Source organism: Hemicordylus capensis, chromosome 6, assembly GCF_027244095.1.
Source record: "Hemicordylus capensis ecotype Gifberg chromosome 6, rHemCap1.1.pri, whole genome shotgun sequence".
In the NCBI taxonomy this organism is placed as follows: Eukaryota; Metazoa; Chordata; class Lepidosauria; order Squamata; family Cordylidae; genus Hemicordylus; species Hemicordylus capensis.
The window spans coordinates 46,596,825-46,613,730 of record NC_069662.1 but is presented as its reverse complement, the minus strand read 5'-3'; positions in this window follow the sequence as shown (position 1 = coordinate 46,613,730).

Below are 16,906 nucleotides of genomic sequence, written 5' to 3'. Positions count from 1 at the left end.
CCATTGCACAGATAGGAAAACAGAAGCACAGATGAAGAACAACTTCTCTGCAGTGTGTGCATTAGATATTTACCTACATGGTAACATTTACACGGGTCTGCTTAAGATACTTGAAAGTTTTTATCAGCTACTGAAGCATGCCCTTTAAAAGCAGACACATCTCGGACACAGTGCATAGCTCAAGGTTAGGGTGGAGAAGGCAAGGCCTGCAATTCCACACTACACGTCATGTCTAGCAAGCCTTGACTAATTGCCCTGGAGGCTGCTGGGAGAGGCAGAAGCAAAGGCTTCAAAAACACCAGAACTTTATACCTTGGAAATTATATAACCAGGGGACACAAACAAATGACTCCTTCCTCTACTCCCCCCCACCCCGCCATAGAAACATGTACAGTGCCTTTCGGTGAGTTTCTTCATCCCATCATAGTTAAGCTGTTATTCAATTTGAGGGGAGGGTTTCATAGCATGAAATCACACTGTATCAGTACACTGCCACGAGTGCATCCATATCATACCCTGTTCAGTATTTATAAGTGTGTACAATGAGGGGAAAACTGGAACGGTTTCTCTGTAGGACAGGGTTCCTCAAATGTTCTGAACTTGGCCCCCCTACCAAATTTTCTCTACCTTGTGCCCCTCCAAATGAAACTATTGTTACATTGCTGACTGATCACTCCTTTGTTAGGCAGATGGTTGATCGTTAATAGCCCAGCATGGTTGGATGATGCGTCTTTAATGACAGCTAATGGTTAGAGAGACTGTCGACATTTTTGTGTGTGTTTTCTGTTTTGTGAAAGGAATGCTCAGTAGATCTTGGGGAAACTGGCAGGACCTCAACTGTGGGGAGGGGGAAAATGTGTGAGTGAGAGAGCGAGAGAGCAGCATTTTTGCAGCCTGGAAGCAAGTGACAGGCAGAGAGGAGCTGTCTGGGGATCTGATGTGGGATAGTGGCCTGATCTGTTGCCTTGAAGGAGTGTATTTTTCCCCTTCCATTTATGCTCATCCTGTACATTTGGAAATAAAGCAACTATAACAAAAATGTCATAAGTCTCCAGTGTGCATTCTTGCTCTCGCTCTCTCTCTCTCATGCAAAGGAAACTAGACCAGCATATCACTGCTCCAGGAACAGAATAGGGGTTACCATCTGGTGGTAATCCAGATGTTGTTAAACCACAACTCCCACCATCTCCCAGTTGTAGTTTAGCAGCCTCTGGAGGACCACCGGTTGGGGATCCCTGGTGTAGAGCATACTGCACTGACATTAGTCTTGGGTTATGCAAGTATTGCTCCATTTCAAATGAGGTAAGCTGTGTCCCACTGTCTTTCACTAGTTCTTTAGGAAGCCCTTCTCTTGCAAAGACTGCAGCCATAAACTGGATCACCTTGTTTGTAGTAATGTTGTGAGCAAATGAAACTTCTGGCCACATGGGACAGTAATCCACCATCACTATAACAAATCTTTCTTTTGTGGGTTGGTTAGCAAAAGGCCCCATTATATCCAGAGCAAGTATTCCCTAGGGACCATTGGGATATTCTGCAGGAGTCGAGGGGGTGGTGCAATTTGCCAGATACAGCACAAGCCGTACAGTGCCTGATTATATCTTAAATGTGTTTGTCCATACCTGGCCACCAAAAACTTTATCTGATTTGCCTTTTAATCAAGCTAATGCCCAGGGGACCTTCATGGGCAATTTTGATCACCTTTTCTTGTAAGGACATTGGCACCACCAAATGATCAGTCCTCAGCACCAGCTCATTGAGAAGAGGTAGCTCACTTGCTATGTGCATGTATGGCTGAAGTTTATCAGGTACCTTGTTTTTGCGTGGCCATTCATTAGTTATATAAGGTTTAAGTTCAGTAAGCACTCAATCAGTACTGAGAGCTGCTTTCCATTCAGAAGATGTGATCACTCCATGAGTAGGTGAAGCTATTTGCACAATTACTACTCCTTCATCCTTGTCTTTTGGGATCTCCTCTTGATCTGGAAGTAGAACTCAAGATAAACAATCTGTAGTTGTATTCTGAAGACCTGGAACATATTCCACCTGGAAATCAAACTCCATAAGTCTGGTGATCCATTTGGCGATTCTTGGGGTTGCTCAACTTGATCCCCAAGTAGTAAATAAAGCAGATAGGGGTCCACGGTCTGACTGTAAAGTGATTTTTTTTGCTTCAGAAGTAAGTCCTGAAGTGCCTCACTACCCAGAAATGTGCTAGAACTTCTTTTTCAACTACATAATACATCTTCTCTGAAGCAGTAAGCACTCTGGAAGAAAAGGAAACTATAACTTCCCTGTCCCCTTTTTGCTGGGTCAAGACAGCACCCAAAGGATATTCAGAAGCATCAGGGGTTACAGGGGTTACAGTATTTTATTTTAATTTTATTTTTTTACATTTATATCCCACTCTTCCTCCAAGGAACCCAGAACGTTGCACTACATACTTGAGTTTCTCTTTCACAACAACCCTGTGAAGTAGTTTAGGCTGAGAGAGAAGTGACTGGCCCAGTGTGCCTGTTGCTGATAAAAGTAGTGAGAGCAGGGCTTTCAGCAATGGCTGATTTGATACTATGAAAACTAGCCTTGCAGGATGCATCTCCATTAAATACTAAGATAAAGTGTGCCGTCAAGTTAGTGTCGACTTCTGGTGACCCCAGAGCCCTGAGGTTGTCTTTGACAGAATACAGGAGGGGTTTACCATGGCCATCTCCTGCACAGTGTGAGATGATGCCTTTCAGCATCTTCCTTTATTGCTGCTGCCTGATATAGGTGTTTCCCATACTCTGCTAAACATAGCAGCGGAGATTTGAACTGGCAACCTTTGGCTTGCTGGTCAAGTCATTTCCCTGCTGCACCATTAGGTGGCTACATTCTTTAAAAAGAAGATGCAATGGAGCAACTTTTGAGGCAAACTGTCTAACCAATTTCGAGTAATACTCACAGAATCCTAAAAATGATCGAAATGCATTCTTGTTGTATGGCTCTGGTGCTTCCTGAATAGCTTTCACCGAGTCTGCTTTGGGATGTACTCCACTCTGAGATATTGTGTGTCCTAAGTACATCACTGAGTGTGTTCAAAACTGACATTTCTCTGCAGAGATAGTAAGTCCATGTTGTTGGAGTTTTCTTAAGACTTCTGTCAGTATAGCATCATGCTCCTCAATGGTTTTGCCATACACTAAAATGTCATCCTGAAAGTAAGTGATGCCATCCATAGTCCCAAAAATTGCAGGCATCATTCTTTGAAATACCAAAGCTGCAGAGGCTAATCCAAAGGGCAGCCTTCTGTATTGAAAAAAACCCCTGGGGTAATGAAGTCTGTGTATTTGCAAGAACTTTTGAGCAGTGGAATTTGATGATAGGCTAAAAACAAGTCCAAAGTGGTGAACACTGAGACCTCTTTCAGAGTAAGCAACATTTCATTGACATTGGGTTGACAATCCACTACCATGTTCACATCTCTTAAATCTATACCCATTCGAAGTGTACCGTTTGGTTTCCACCCAAAAACAATGGGAGAGACCCATTCTGATGAATCAATGGCTCTATGATGTCAGCATGCGGTAGTCTAAAGAGCTCATCTCTAAGTGGTTGGTGCAATGCTATGGGTACTTTCCTCAGTTTGTGTTGTGCAAGTATTTCATTTGCCTTCATCTGAAATTTATGTTTGAAATGTATGGCAGTGCCAGGAGTATCAGCAAAAGTATCCAAGGAATCAGCAATCATATCAGCATATGGATGCTCCATCATCTGTAATATGGGTTCCATCATCTGTTATGTTGGATCTAACACTATCTGTAGATCTTTCTGATGTTTCCAGCCCAATATTAAGACTACTTTTTGTTACACTTTCCCTTCTGAAGTAAGTCCTTTGTATTCCAGGACAGCAGTGAAGTATCCATTTATGGCAATAGGAGAACCTCCATATCCCCATGAATGGATTTCTGACGGCTGCAAGTGCAGATCTGATGTAGTAAGGAGTTTCTTGTAAAGCAAATGGGAAATGATAGTGTACGGAAAACAAGAATCAGAAAGTAGGGGTGTGCACAAAACCGGAAAACCCGGTTCATTTCATTTGGAACTGGACTCGAACTGAACTGGGTCTAGTCTGGTTCTGTGCACACTAGAGCTGGGACTGGTCTGGCTCAAGTCTGAACCATTCAGGCCCAGCTCGGTGTGTCTGTGTATGGGGGAAGGGAACGAACCCCCCCAATAAAAGAGTGGACTTACTGCCATTGCGGGGCTTTCGGGAGTGCTGCCACGGCCATGGTGGGAGTCTCCTGAGTTCTCCTCTCCCATTGCCGGCCTCCCCTCAGTCTCAAATTGCCCATTTCGGGCCATTTTCAGCCCATTCTGGGCCTCTGTGTACTGGCAGTGGCTGCCACGCATGCACACTGGCCATTTTCATGGCCGGGTCATGACCCACCAATGCAGATGGCCAGTGCACATGTATGGCACCCTCCAAAATGGCTGCCATCAGCATGCAGAGGCCCGGAACGGGCTGAAATTGGCCTGAAATTGGCAGTTTGAGACCATGGGAGGGCCGGCGGGGGAGGGGGGAGGCCTCAGGAGGCACCCGCCCTCCATGGCCATGGCAGCTTCCCCTGAAGTCCCACAATGGCTTTAAGTCTGCCATATTTTTCCCCCTGAACTGGCCCCGGGCCAGGCCGGTGTGTTCAGCTCGAGGTCTAGCCGAACTGGACCTGGTCCAGCTCAAGGGCACTACCTCAAGTTCGAGCCGGCTCGCATATCCCTATCAGCAAGCATCCACACTTCATGGCCATTAAGTTTAACATTACTGTGTGGAGAAGCAGGCTCTGAGTCTGTCACACTTAAAATGCTTTCAGGAAGTGGTTCATTTATCTCATCTTTATCACTGATTTGATTTGATAATCAGTAATAGAGTGAATTGCTGACTTCCAAACTTTAGCAAAGTTTTTTTGCTAAAGACAGGAAAGTGAGCAATATTGGCTTTGTGAACAATCTCCACATTGGTAGCTGCAATACAAAAATCTGTTTGTTTGTTTTTTGTTTAAAGAGTAAATAATAAACTGAGACTTTAAAAACAGTGGGGTTTTGGGTTGAAAAGGTTATGTTTGATTGATTGAAGTTAGTTCTTGCTGGTGGTCAGGGCCCAGCAAATTCTGCATGCTACTGCACAAAACTTGGCAACACTGTATGTTATGGATGGATTACAGTCTGAGAGTAATAGGGAGACATAGTATTGGCCTGAGCCTCCTGGCAACCTGTCAAGAACTGGGAGAATAAGGGCGTTTCGTACATCTCTGTAGAACAGACAGTCAAGGAGGACATGCTCAATAGTTTCAACTTGTCCTGAGTTGCAGGGGCACAGACGTTCCAGGAAAGGGACAGATCTTCCTGCATCTTCCTTCAAGGACAGCTGAGGGAAGGGCATCACAGCCTGCCATGGTAAAGGCCCATGTGTGGTTACGTAATTCTAGGTGTGTAAGGTTTCCAGCAGACATGGTTATGTCCCTTAGACTTTCAGAGAGAAGAAAGTTTGGGGTTCGATCTAGGTCGGTTTGGCATTCTGCATCCATTATGCACTGTTTGATAAATGTCCTGGCCCACTCGTAACCCAAGGAGAGTAGGTGGGGAGGAGAGATTCCAAGTAAGGATAGTTTCGCAGCTAGAGATTGCTTCCATGTGGATTGGAAGCTGTCCAACAATGTTGAGGGGGCTAGGTCCATTGGGAGGAGTGATTGTCTGAGCCAGTAGAAGTTGAGTATGGACAGCCAGACTCTGGCCTCCCCTTTCACCAAGCCTGCTTCCATTCATAGAGCCACATTAGAGACACAATGGAGGACTTGCAGTACTGCTCTTAGGAATTTGGATTGGACGAGCTCTCTAGGAGCAAACTGGAAAAGGGGTCAAGCTGGGCACTGTACAGAAGTTGTGCCATCGACTTAGCTTTAAATAGTTTAAGGGCTGTGGGTATGTATTGGCTCCCTTTTGATCAGAAGAATTTTAGAATGGCACCAGCCCTTCTCTGAGTATTTTGGGCAACATAGCTGTTATTGGCCTTCCTAGTCCCAAAAGCGTGCAAAACCACTCCCAGGTATTTGATGCATGAAACCTGGCTGATGTCATTCCTATTTATATGCCAGGAGTGTGTCCGAGCTCTCTTAGCAAAGACGTGATTTTGGTTTTATGGTAATTGTTTTCCAGTATGCCTTCCTTGCAGTGAGGGCCCTCATTGCTCTTTCAAGTCCTATGGGTATCCTTGAAAGGATTGCTGCATAGAGCAGGGCGGACTGGAGATATGTCTTGCTGCCAACTTTGGTGGGTGGAAGTCTAGGTTGTTTAGGTGTCCCACCATGTCATTTATATAGAATTTAACAGAAGAGGAGCAAGTATGCAACCTTATTTATTTATTTGGTACATTTGTATACCGCCCCATACAAAAAGGTCCCTGGGTGGTTCACAACCTTGTTTGACACCCTTATGGGTTGGGAGTTGGGACAACATTAGATAAGTGTTCTTGGGGGTTGCATTCAACTTTCAGGGATATGTCATCATGCAGAGTATGGATGAGGAATAGAAGGCATCAGTCAATCTAGGAGGCCATTTTCCCCATTGTTTGGGTCATGAGATAGAGCCAAAAGAACTTCAGAACAGTGAAGGCAGAATGCAGCAATATTGAGTTGCTACTGGAATATTTTCTGAGTTGTTGCTGAAGTACAAGGCACTGGTCAATTGTGGACTGTCCCTAGGGGTGTGCATGGCCATGCATGTGCGGATGACATGTGTGTCCTGGCACTGCAGTGGGAGTACTTGGGCCGAGTGCTGCCCCAGCAGGAAGCTGCGTCGGGTGGTGGAGAGCAGGTAAGGACCTGCTCTCCTCTTTCTTAAAGCTCCTGGTCCCTGCTGTGCCAAACTGGTGCTCAAACCACAGTTCATGCACACCCCTAACCGTCCTTCTCTGAATCTGGCCTGTTCCTCCGCCAGGCTGTTTTCTTGTTCCAGTTAGTTTCTTAGTTTCCAGTAAAGATGTCTGGCATAGAGTTTACTGACTATGCTGAGCAAGCTGATAAGTCTTTCACTGGCTGGGTCGTCCTTCCTGCCTTTTTAAAAGATGGAAACTAGTACTGCGCGCCCCCAGTTCTCAGGGATACGTAACGTCTGTGCTTATCAATGGATGTGAACAGCACCACCAGAATGGGAGCCCAATGGAGTACAGCCATGCTGGGTTGTTTTTTAATAAGCTCAGGGGGAAACTAGGTCATTGCCAGGGGCCTCCCCAGGTCTAGGCTGGGAGATCAGGTCCATGATCTCAGCTGGCGCCACCGGGAGTCATGATCACACATATCACATCACTGAGGTTACTATTTTGGTTAGAAAGCACACATACACAGAGGATCAGGTTTCTTAACTATGTGTTATGTGAGGTCTCCAGATGTTGGACTATGAACTTTTTGCTATTGCTGCTGAGGATGAGGGGAGTTGTAGTCCAACAACATCTAGGGACCCAAGATTGGGAATCCCTGTATTAAAATAATGTGTAGGTCCTTTGCCACTACATTTGCAGTATACCTTCTCTATTTAACTATCTGGCTTTGAGTGGTTTGCTTGAGACAAGACAAGCAGTCAGTGGAAAAAGTGGAGAAAGGGACCGTATTTATTGTGAGCTGCATCGAAAGGTCCAATCTCCCAGCCCATACCTCTGGGCCTGAACTTCACATGACTATGAGGCCTACAAACATCTTTCTGGTCTCTCTCACATGCAAGCACAGTCCTTTGGGTTCTCTGAAGGCACAGCCTCTGTGATAACACAACTGGTTATTACTTCAGTCAAAACAAACAATCTTTGGTAACCGCAGCAACTGTATCCCTCAATCTCACTGTCACACCCTATTAATGCAGGGTGAGCCACAAAGGAACCCTATGATGATTAAGGACTGTGTAATATGTCATCTAGCCTTTCCTTCCACTTTACTTTTAGGATAAAGGAATGTCTGATAGGTCTATTTACTATGGCAGCTCAAAGAGGAAAAGATAAGAATCATTATGGCCAGATCTGAACAAAAGGTTTATCATTCACAGCCAGTATCCTGTCTCCAAACTTGGTCAACATTAGATGCTCCCAGGGATGTGTAGGATACTTGAGTGGAATTTCAAAGGCATCCATAGTTTATGTCAAAACACACACTGGCCCCTACTGAAGGAATACCAATGCCCATTTGAGACTCCTCCCCCACTCCAATTATGGCCTTTTCATCCTATTTCCACTATTCAGGACTTTGTTTTCAGGTCTTCTACAGTTCTCCAATTTTTAAAACAAAAATTTATTTTGCAATGAACCACTTTGTAGATCCATCAACTTGCATGCAACTCCACTCTCTATAAAGGTTGAATGTACCCTAATATTACAGCTTTAAATGGTAAATTCAATCTAGAGTCAATGGTAAACTAAACCATACTAATGGAGAGGCAGGTTCCACCTCTTCCCAGAACACACACCTGAAATATTTTGGAAGGAAATATTTTGAAGGATTGTTCATCCAATTTCCTAAGGACAGACAAAACAGCAAGGAACTACAGGTTGCTGAACATTAGGAAGATTTTTCTTAGTGCTAAGAACTTGTCAGCCAGTGGAACAAGCTGCCTGAAGAGCTTGAACTTTTAAAGAAGAAGTTGGGGAAAAATCTGTTAGATATTATTCCGTATAATGTTCCCGTATAAAGCAGAGTTAGTCATTTCTTTTGTGGCAGAACTCAGATGTTTAAAACAGTTACTCGATGGAGAAATATAATTTTTTTTCCTGTCAATGGGGATAAAATGATGGGGAAAGATTCCATCTGCTGAAATATTTTGTTCAAATAGATACAATAAAATAGTTGCTTGACAATCTTTATACTATTCTCAACAATAAAGTTATCAGAACAGCTTACAAGTTTTTTTTAAAAGCACAGTTATTAAGAATATATGTACTGAACTGCTCAAGAGCCACCCTTGAACTCCTTATTAATTTGCAATCTACTACTACTATGAATATTTATATACCGCTCTTCAACAAAAATTCTCAAAGCAGTTTACATAGAAAAATAAATAATGCATAAATAAGATGGTTCCCTGTCCCCAAAGGGCTTACAATTAGGGGTGTGCAGAACCGGTTTGACTGGTTTGAGCCCGAATCGGACCAGGCCCAGTTTGGATCAAACCAGTTTGGCCTGGTTTGAGTGGCTATGCTTGTAAGGGGGAATCTGGTAAGGATTCCCCTTTACAAGCAAAGGGGATCCCCAGTGCTAAGAAAGGGTTGAAAGGGCGGGCAGGGGGTGGGTGAGAGGGCATCTTATCTGCTGCGGTTGCTCCTCGGTGGAGGCTTCTCTAGGCCCTGCCAGCACTTCCCCCCAGCAGTGCAGGCCAGTGGGCTGGGGGGGGGCACTGGTGAGGCCTAGAGGAGCCACTGCTGCTTCTGAGGAGCCGCTTCTGCATCCACATCGCTGCAGGTAACGTGCCCTCTTGCTTGCCCCCCCCGCCCTTTCAACCCCTTTTTAGAGTTAGGGAACCCCTTTGCTTATAAAGAGGAATCCTTACTGGATTCCCTTTTACAAACATAGCTGCCCAAACTAGGAATCTTTACCGGATTCCCCTTTTACAGGCATCCCAGACCGGGTTGTACCGGGCCAAACCGGTTTGACCCAGTCCGACCGCATGAACCGAACCGCCAGCCGGTTCTAAATATCCAGTTTGCAGACCGGCAGTTTAGTTTGAATTCAGGTCAAATGCAAACCTAACTTCCCAGAATGGTTCCGTGCACACCGCTATTCACAATCTAAAAAGAAACATGTACCAGCAACTGGCAGCCACTGGGGGATGCTGTGCTGGGGTTGGTTAGGACCAGTTGCTCTACCCCTGCTAAATATAAGAGAATCACTACTTTAAAATATGTCTCTTTGCTCAGTTAACAGAGAGCATCACTTGGCTCCTGATGTTTGACTGACCAGTTGATAGATGCACAAGGGCTGGCCTCTTGTGGCTCAACAAGGTGAGATCAAGTGGGCTCCTCCCCTTCATTTACCCCCACAAGCCATATGATAACATTCCCCTTCACATCATCAACCCACATCATCCAGATGTTCTACAAGTATAGACCAGGAACAAGCAAAGTGCCCCCACACCAATAGGAGCTCCATCTAGGGGCGTAACTACAATAGGGCAAGGGGAGACAGTTGTCTGGGGGCCCACTGCCTTGGGGCCCCCCCAGAGGCAAGTCACATGACTGACTCCCCCAGCCGCACACCCACCCGGGCTTCCTTCAGTTGTATCCATCCTCCAAAACTGATGTGAGTGTTAAGACCTGGAGCTACCAGAACAGCATGTCTTTCTCTAGTACCATTAAATGACTTGCATCGCCCACAATTTACAGTACAAAACCCTTTTAAATATAATTTAGGATGATGTTCTATAGTGGCACATATATATGCTTTTTGTTACCACTATTCAGCCTCATTTAAGATTTCTTTACTTCATGAGCTGAGCTTCAGTGAGGAGGGGGGCCATTTTAAAATCTTGTCTCTGGGCCCACTCCAACCTTGCTACGCCCCTGCCTCCATCATAAGGAAGAGTTTAGTACAACCATTGCGTGGAGTCAAGAGTCATGTGCAGTTTTGGTATGTCCGTGCAGGATTTGCATGATGCATACCTAGTACAGAGTCTAGAAATGGTAGAATTGAGCAGCCTTTGTAATACTGTGTAATACCACCTAATGGCACAGCGGGGAAGTAACCTGCCTAGAGAGCAGGAGGCTGTTGGTTCGAATTCCCGCTGGGAAACTCCTATGTCTGGGAATATGGGAAACTCCTATATCAGACAGCAGCGATATAGGAAGGTGCTGAAAGGCAGCGTCTCATATTTGTCAGGAGATGGCAATGTTCCTACTACACAGGAGATGGCCATGGTAAACCCCTCCTGTATTCTACCAAGAAAACCACATGGCTCTGTGATCGCCAGGAGTCAACACCGACTCGACAGCACAACCTTTCCTTTCTTTTTGTAGTACTATGCTCTAGATCTCTGGATCTAAGCCAGGCTTGCTCAACTTCCCCCCCCCCAGCTGTTTTTGGACCACAGCTCCCATAACCCCTAGTCACAGTGGCCAATAGACAGGGATTATGGGAGTTGCAGGCCGACATCTGCAGAAGTGCTGAAGTTGAGCAGGCCTGACTAAGCTATCCTCCATAAAGACCCCTTCAGACTCTTTTTCTTCTTCTTCAAATAAATGACATATCTTTACAGAACAAATGTATACAGTTTTGGTTAAATATACAGAGCTGGAAAATGTACCAAACAGTGAAAAATCCCACCCTGCTCCAAGAAATTACATATCTTTACAGGACAAAAAGTATACAGCTTTGGTTAAATATACAGAGCTGGAAAATGTAGTGAAGAACAGGAAAAACAAAATGGTAAGTAAAAATAAAGAGATTTTTCTCATTACCCAAATGGCAGCTGTTTTCTCTGATGTGTCCAGTCTCTGAAGTGTAGTAAAGTCAGTGTGAGCAGATCTCAGTGCCTTGAGGGTGCTATAGCTCTGTCCCGCCTATGCCAGGTGAGCTCATGGCAGCCACACCTGGGTTCTATAGGGTGTGTCTCAGCTCATGTCCAGAGGCGATAGAAAAAACAAAGGCGCTAACTCTGGAGACTGGCAACCAGCCAGCCTTCCTATACTACTCTCAGCTTCAAGTTAACAGGAAGACAATAAGCCTGCTAAGAGGAAATTACCAAATGGAAATGGAGAAGTGAATGTGGGAACTTAAAAGGGGAGGGGGGATCATCTGGACTGCTGGTGAAAGAAGGAATGATCTACTTCTTAGTCTTCTACTAATTAGAATACAATTCTCTCATACAACACATGGAGCTAGATTTGTCTGCATCTGGATGGAGAGGTGAATGCCTCTGAGGACAGGCAGAGTGCACTGATCTACTCCTAGATTCATTCCTCACTGATATGCTACACTTCTGTGGCTATCTCAGGTTTCACACGTGAATCTATAGCACTTTTTGCTAGATTCAATAAAAAAGAGAGTACATTTAAAGCCAGCTACATTCAATAAATAACTCAGTTTCCTCCCTGCCCCCACCATAAACACATTTTCACCTAAGAGAAGCTCAGAAGCGCCCCACTACACATTTGAAATTGTTTTAATCCAGTTACGTACCTACATGCTACCTCTAAAAATATGACATGTGCCCTACAGATTTTTCAGTCCTGAGGTTTTAGTTTGCTAGACATTCAGAGGCGTATCTAGGGAAAATAGCACCTAGGGCAAGCTCTGAAATTGCGCCCCTGTCCAAACATCTGATGCCCATCTTTCAGATAACTTTACCATAATATCAGCTCAAAAATACAAGTCAAGCTCGTCAATCTTTTAATTAACAAATTAATAATCTAATATAACCTTAATGCATATTCAGAGATAGATGTGGGTTTCTTTTTAGAAAAAAAGGTACACACTGTAATAGGTACCCACTTCTCATAATGCTGTTTCATTCGGGCAACTGGGCCTTGCATTCCTTTGTTGCACTGTTTGCATTTCACGCACATGCCTGTCTTACCCACAAAAACGTCATTAAAAGGTTCCCAGCTGGGGTCTCTTTCACAGCCTGCTGCCATGTTAGGTGTTTCCCTTCTACAGTGGAGGATACACTCCAAAATCATTTCCTCAGGATTGCATGACTAATTTGTTCAATTTGGTTTCCCCTTTCTATTCCCCACCCCCATCTCTTGCATTTATAATAATTTATATCTTCTCCTCACTCAGGTCTACTCCATCATCCCAAATCCTCAATTAATTTGTTGACCATCTTTGTCACTGCACTTTGGGGGCGGCAGGGAAGGGCTTGACTGTGTATGTGTACTGCATGAACACTATCTGCAGAATAGGATTGATCAGGACTATTATCTCTTATCCTCATATATTGCTCTTAACATGTTCATATAATAGAATGAGGTTATGATTATCATGCATGATGATATCTTTGACCTAGGTTCTTTTTTTAACAAATTTTAAAAAATGAAATCAAATTTAAATCAAAAAATCAATTCAATTTTTAAAAAATCAGATTTAAATTTTAAATAATCAGATTTTTAATTTTTTTAAAATCGATTTTTCTCAACCCTGATTAAAACTCAATGACAATGACAGTTTCCAGTGCAAAAGGACTTTGCACTCTGTGGTATTTAAGCATTTAGGTTTGGCAACTGAAAGGGTTCCTCTGTTGGAAATTGTGGTTTGCAGCATTTGTGTACGGAATATCTTTTGCAAAGAAAGCTAAGTCCCATTTCCCTAGACCCTGAAGGAACTAATTGAATTATCATTTGCCTGTTTCATAGCAGTAATCAAGGATCTCTTGTTTATTATTATAAACAGCCTTCTGGCCTTCTTATCATGGAGTCTGATGAATGCTATAATTTGCAAATGCATGCTATAAGCACTTGCCATTTATTTCAGCCAGCCTTTGCTGCCTAAAAGAGTCTATTCCCCTTTCTCTCCCTCCAAAGAAGGAGAGAAAGGAAGAATAGATGCTTTCAGGCAGGAAGCCCTGCCTGAAATTATTCCGAAGAGCTTGCTCAGGCTTGAGGTCACGCCCCCTTTGCATGTGATGTCAAGGGGGCATGGCCTCAAGCTCCGAAGAGCGGGAGCAAACTCTTCAGTGTCATTTCAGGCAGGGCTTCCTGCCTGGAAGCATCTATTCTGGAGGGAGAGAAAGGGGAATAGATGCTTTTAGGCAGCAAACGCTGCCTGAAATAAACGACAAGTGTTCGCTGGGAGTGGGGGGTGGAGCGGCGCCTCTCCAACCTCAGTTGGGGTGGGGTGTGAAGCATGGAAGGCACTTTGCGCCCCCCTGCAATGGCACCCAGGGCATGTGCCCTGCCTGCCCCACCCTCGTTACGCCCCTGTAGACATTCTCTGTTATCCCTAGTCCCCTCACACAATTACACTTCCCACAGTTCCCTTGGAGTGAATTGTTATTAAGCCCATTTAAATCTATAGTATAGATAAGCCCCAGCATGGGCTTTAAGGAAGTGGTTCTATAGTTTTAAATGCAAATGTGTAAAACAAACTAACAAACCCAAACCCCACACTGGTCAGAATATTAATTTTTAAACATTTCTTTAGATTACAAGTGCCTCACTTCCACTTTCTAGTTCACGTTAATGACAACCACACCTTCACAGCAATGCAAACAGCTGCAAAAGTAAGTTAAACAATTTTATTTATGAGATTGCACTTAGGCTTTTTTGATGCTTTACCACTGTGGACAGTTAGCTCTTCCTTGAGCCTCGTTCTTATGCTGGCTTTGGCCAATCACGTCAGGTCAGTACTCAACACCTGTTAATTGGCCTCACATGTTGCCAGTCACCACTTACTGCAAATACAGTGACTTGCACTTATTACTTAAAGCAATACACACACAACACCTCACAGTGATATGTCTCGACAGATAGAGAGCCAGTCTTGTGGTAGTGAGCATAGGAACATAGGAAACTGCCATATACTGAGTCAAACCATTAGTCTATCTAGCTCAGTATTGTCTTCACAGACTGGCAGCGGCTTCTCCAAGGTTGCAGGCAGGAATCTCTCTCAGAAAATCTCTTGCAGAAGCCAAAGAGGGAACTTGAAACCTTCTGTTCTTCCCAGAGTGGCTCCATCCCCTAAGGGGAATATCTTAACAGTGCTCACACTTCTAGTCTCCCTTTCATATGCAACCAGGGCAGACCCTGCTTAGCTATGGGGACAAGTCATGCTTGCTACCACAAGACCAGCTCTCCTCTCCATAAACATGGGTTTGCCTTGGTTTGCTTTTGGATGGGAGACTTTCTTGTGAGCATAGTCTGCTGTAAGATATTCCCCTTTGGGGATGGAGCCGTAGTTCAGTGGTGGAGCATCTGCTTGCATGAGGAAGGTCCCAGCAACCCATGGAGGTGGTTGGCTTCCTTGCTCTGGGCCACCCCAGCACCCCCCAAATGCAGTTATGGGGCTGCTGAAACCTCCATTCTTCCCTATGGAGAAAAACCTTAAAGCCACTTGTGGGGTGCTGGGGTGGCCCAGAGTGAGTGGTGGTCTAGTGCAAAGAGGGTGCCAACCACCTCCATGGGTTGCTAACCCATGGGGTACTGGGTTTTGTTGTTTCGGAAGTGTTCTGAGTGTAGATTCTTTGGTAGCATATAAGATTTTCAATGACAAACCATGAATCCACTCTCATTGCTAACCTTGAAGACACATAAACTTCAAAAATCACTTAAAAATCAGCCCTTTGCCCAATTCCTTTCAAATAATTCTGATAGATTCCTGGCTCCCCTTGGGCACTACCACCCACCACACTCTGCTCTAGGCCACCCCTTTGCCCCGACGTGAAGCTATACATTTGCTGACACCTCCATGCTTCTTTATGGAGAAAAACCTTAAAGATGTGTAAACTTCAAAAATCACTTAAAAATAAGCCCTTTGCCCAATTCCTTTCAAATAATTCTGATAGCTTCCTTGCCCACCCTAGGAACTACCACCCACCACACTCTGCTCTACGACACCCCTTTCCCCTGACGTGAAGCTATACATTTGCTGCAATCCTAATTATTCCCTATGAGGAATTCAAAAATACTTTAACAATTCACCAATAATCAGAGGAGTGTCCAATTGCCTTGGGGTTTTGTGGGTGGTAGGCACCCCTGTCTGTCTACCACCCACCCTGATTTTGTGCCCCTAGGTGCTCCACAATAGGGGATATGGACTGGTTCTGGTCCCATTATACTCTATGAGAAAAATAATTGAAAATATTTCAAATATTCATAAAAAATTGTAGTACTGTCCAATTGCTTCAGGGTTTGGGCAAATCCTTGGTTGCCTATGGGTAGCAAAACTTTATTATACAATAAGATATAATGGTCTAGTTAGAGTCCCATTATACCCTATGAGGATTTCCCCCCCAAAAAATTCATTAAAAATCGTACGAGTGTCTGATTGCTTTGGGGTTTGGGTGGCAGGTACCCCTGGGTGCCAGCTACCATCCTACCAATTTTTGGATGTCTGAACCGGTTTGAATCGGTTCGAATCAAACCACCCCCTGGTTTGGTTCGAATTTGAACCTGCAGCTCAAACCTGATGGCTGGTTCGGTTCGTATTCGAACCTTCGAACCACCCTGGTTCAAATTTGAACTGGTTAGAATTTGAACCAGTTCGCACATCCCTAGTTGCTGGTGCTAAGTGTCAATGCCATCAGGAGCTGCATCTCCAACACCCCTTCTCATTGTCTCGTGCCCTGGTCCACAACTCCTATCTTCTCTTGAAGAATCTGGAACTGGTCTCTTGGTAGCTGCTTGGTCAGCCCATCTGTTATCATGTCTTGAGTTGGGCAGTAAAATGTGCTGTCAAGTCGGTGTTGATTCCTGGTAACCACAGAGCCCTGTGATTTTCTTTTGGTAGAACATAGGAGGGGTTTACCATGGCCAACTCCTGCGCAGTACGAGATGATCTTTCAGCATCTTCCTATATTGCTGCTGCTGCCTGATATAGGTGTTTCCCATATTCTGGGAAACATATTCTGGGAAACATACCAGCAGGGATTTGAACCGGCAACCTCTGGCTTGCTAGTCAAGTCATTTCCCCGCTGCACCATTAGGTGGGCAGTATTTCAGCCTAGCTAGCCAGAACATAGGAGTGCTTTGTTTGAGACATAGTCCTTTCCATCAGAGAGTGTTGGATGCACCCTTGGTTGTCCTCAAACATCTCAGTTGGCTTTGGCTCATCAATTAACTTGTGTAAGTTACTTATGTAACTTGTGTAGCCATGTGGTTTCTTGACAGGCTTGGCCAGCTGATATGTACACCACTTCTGTCGATGAAAGCCACGGGGCCCTGCACGCTTTGGAGGGATGATTTGGC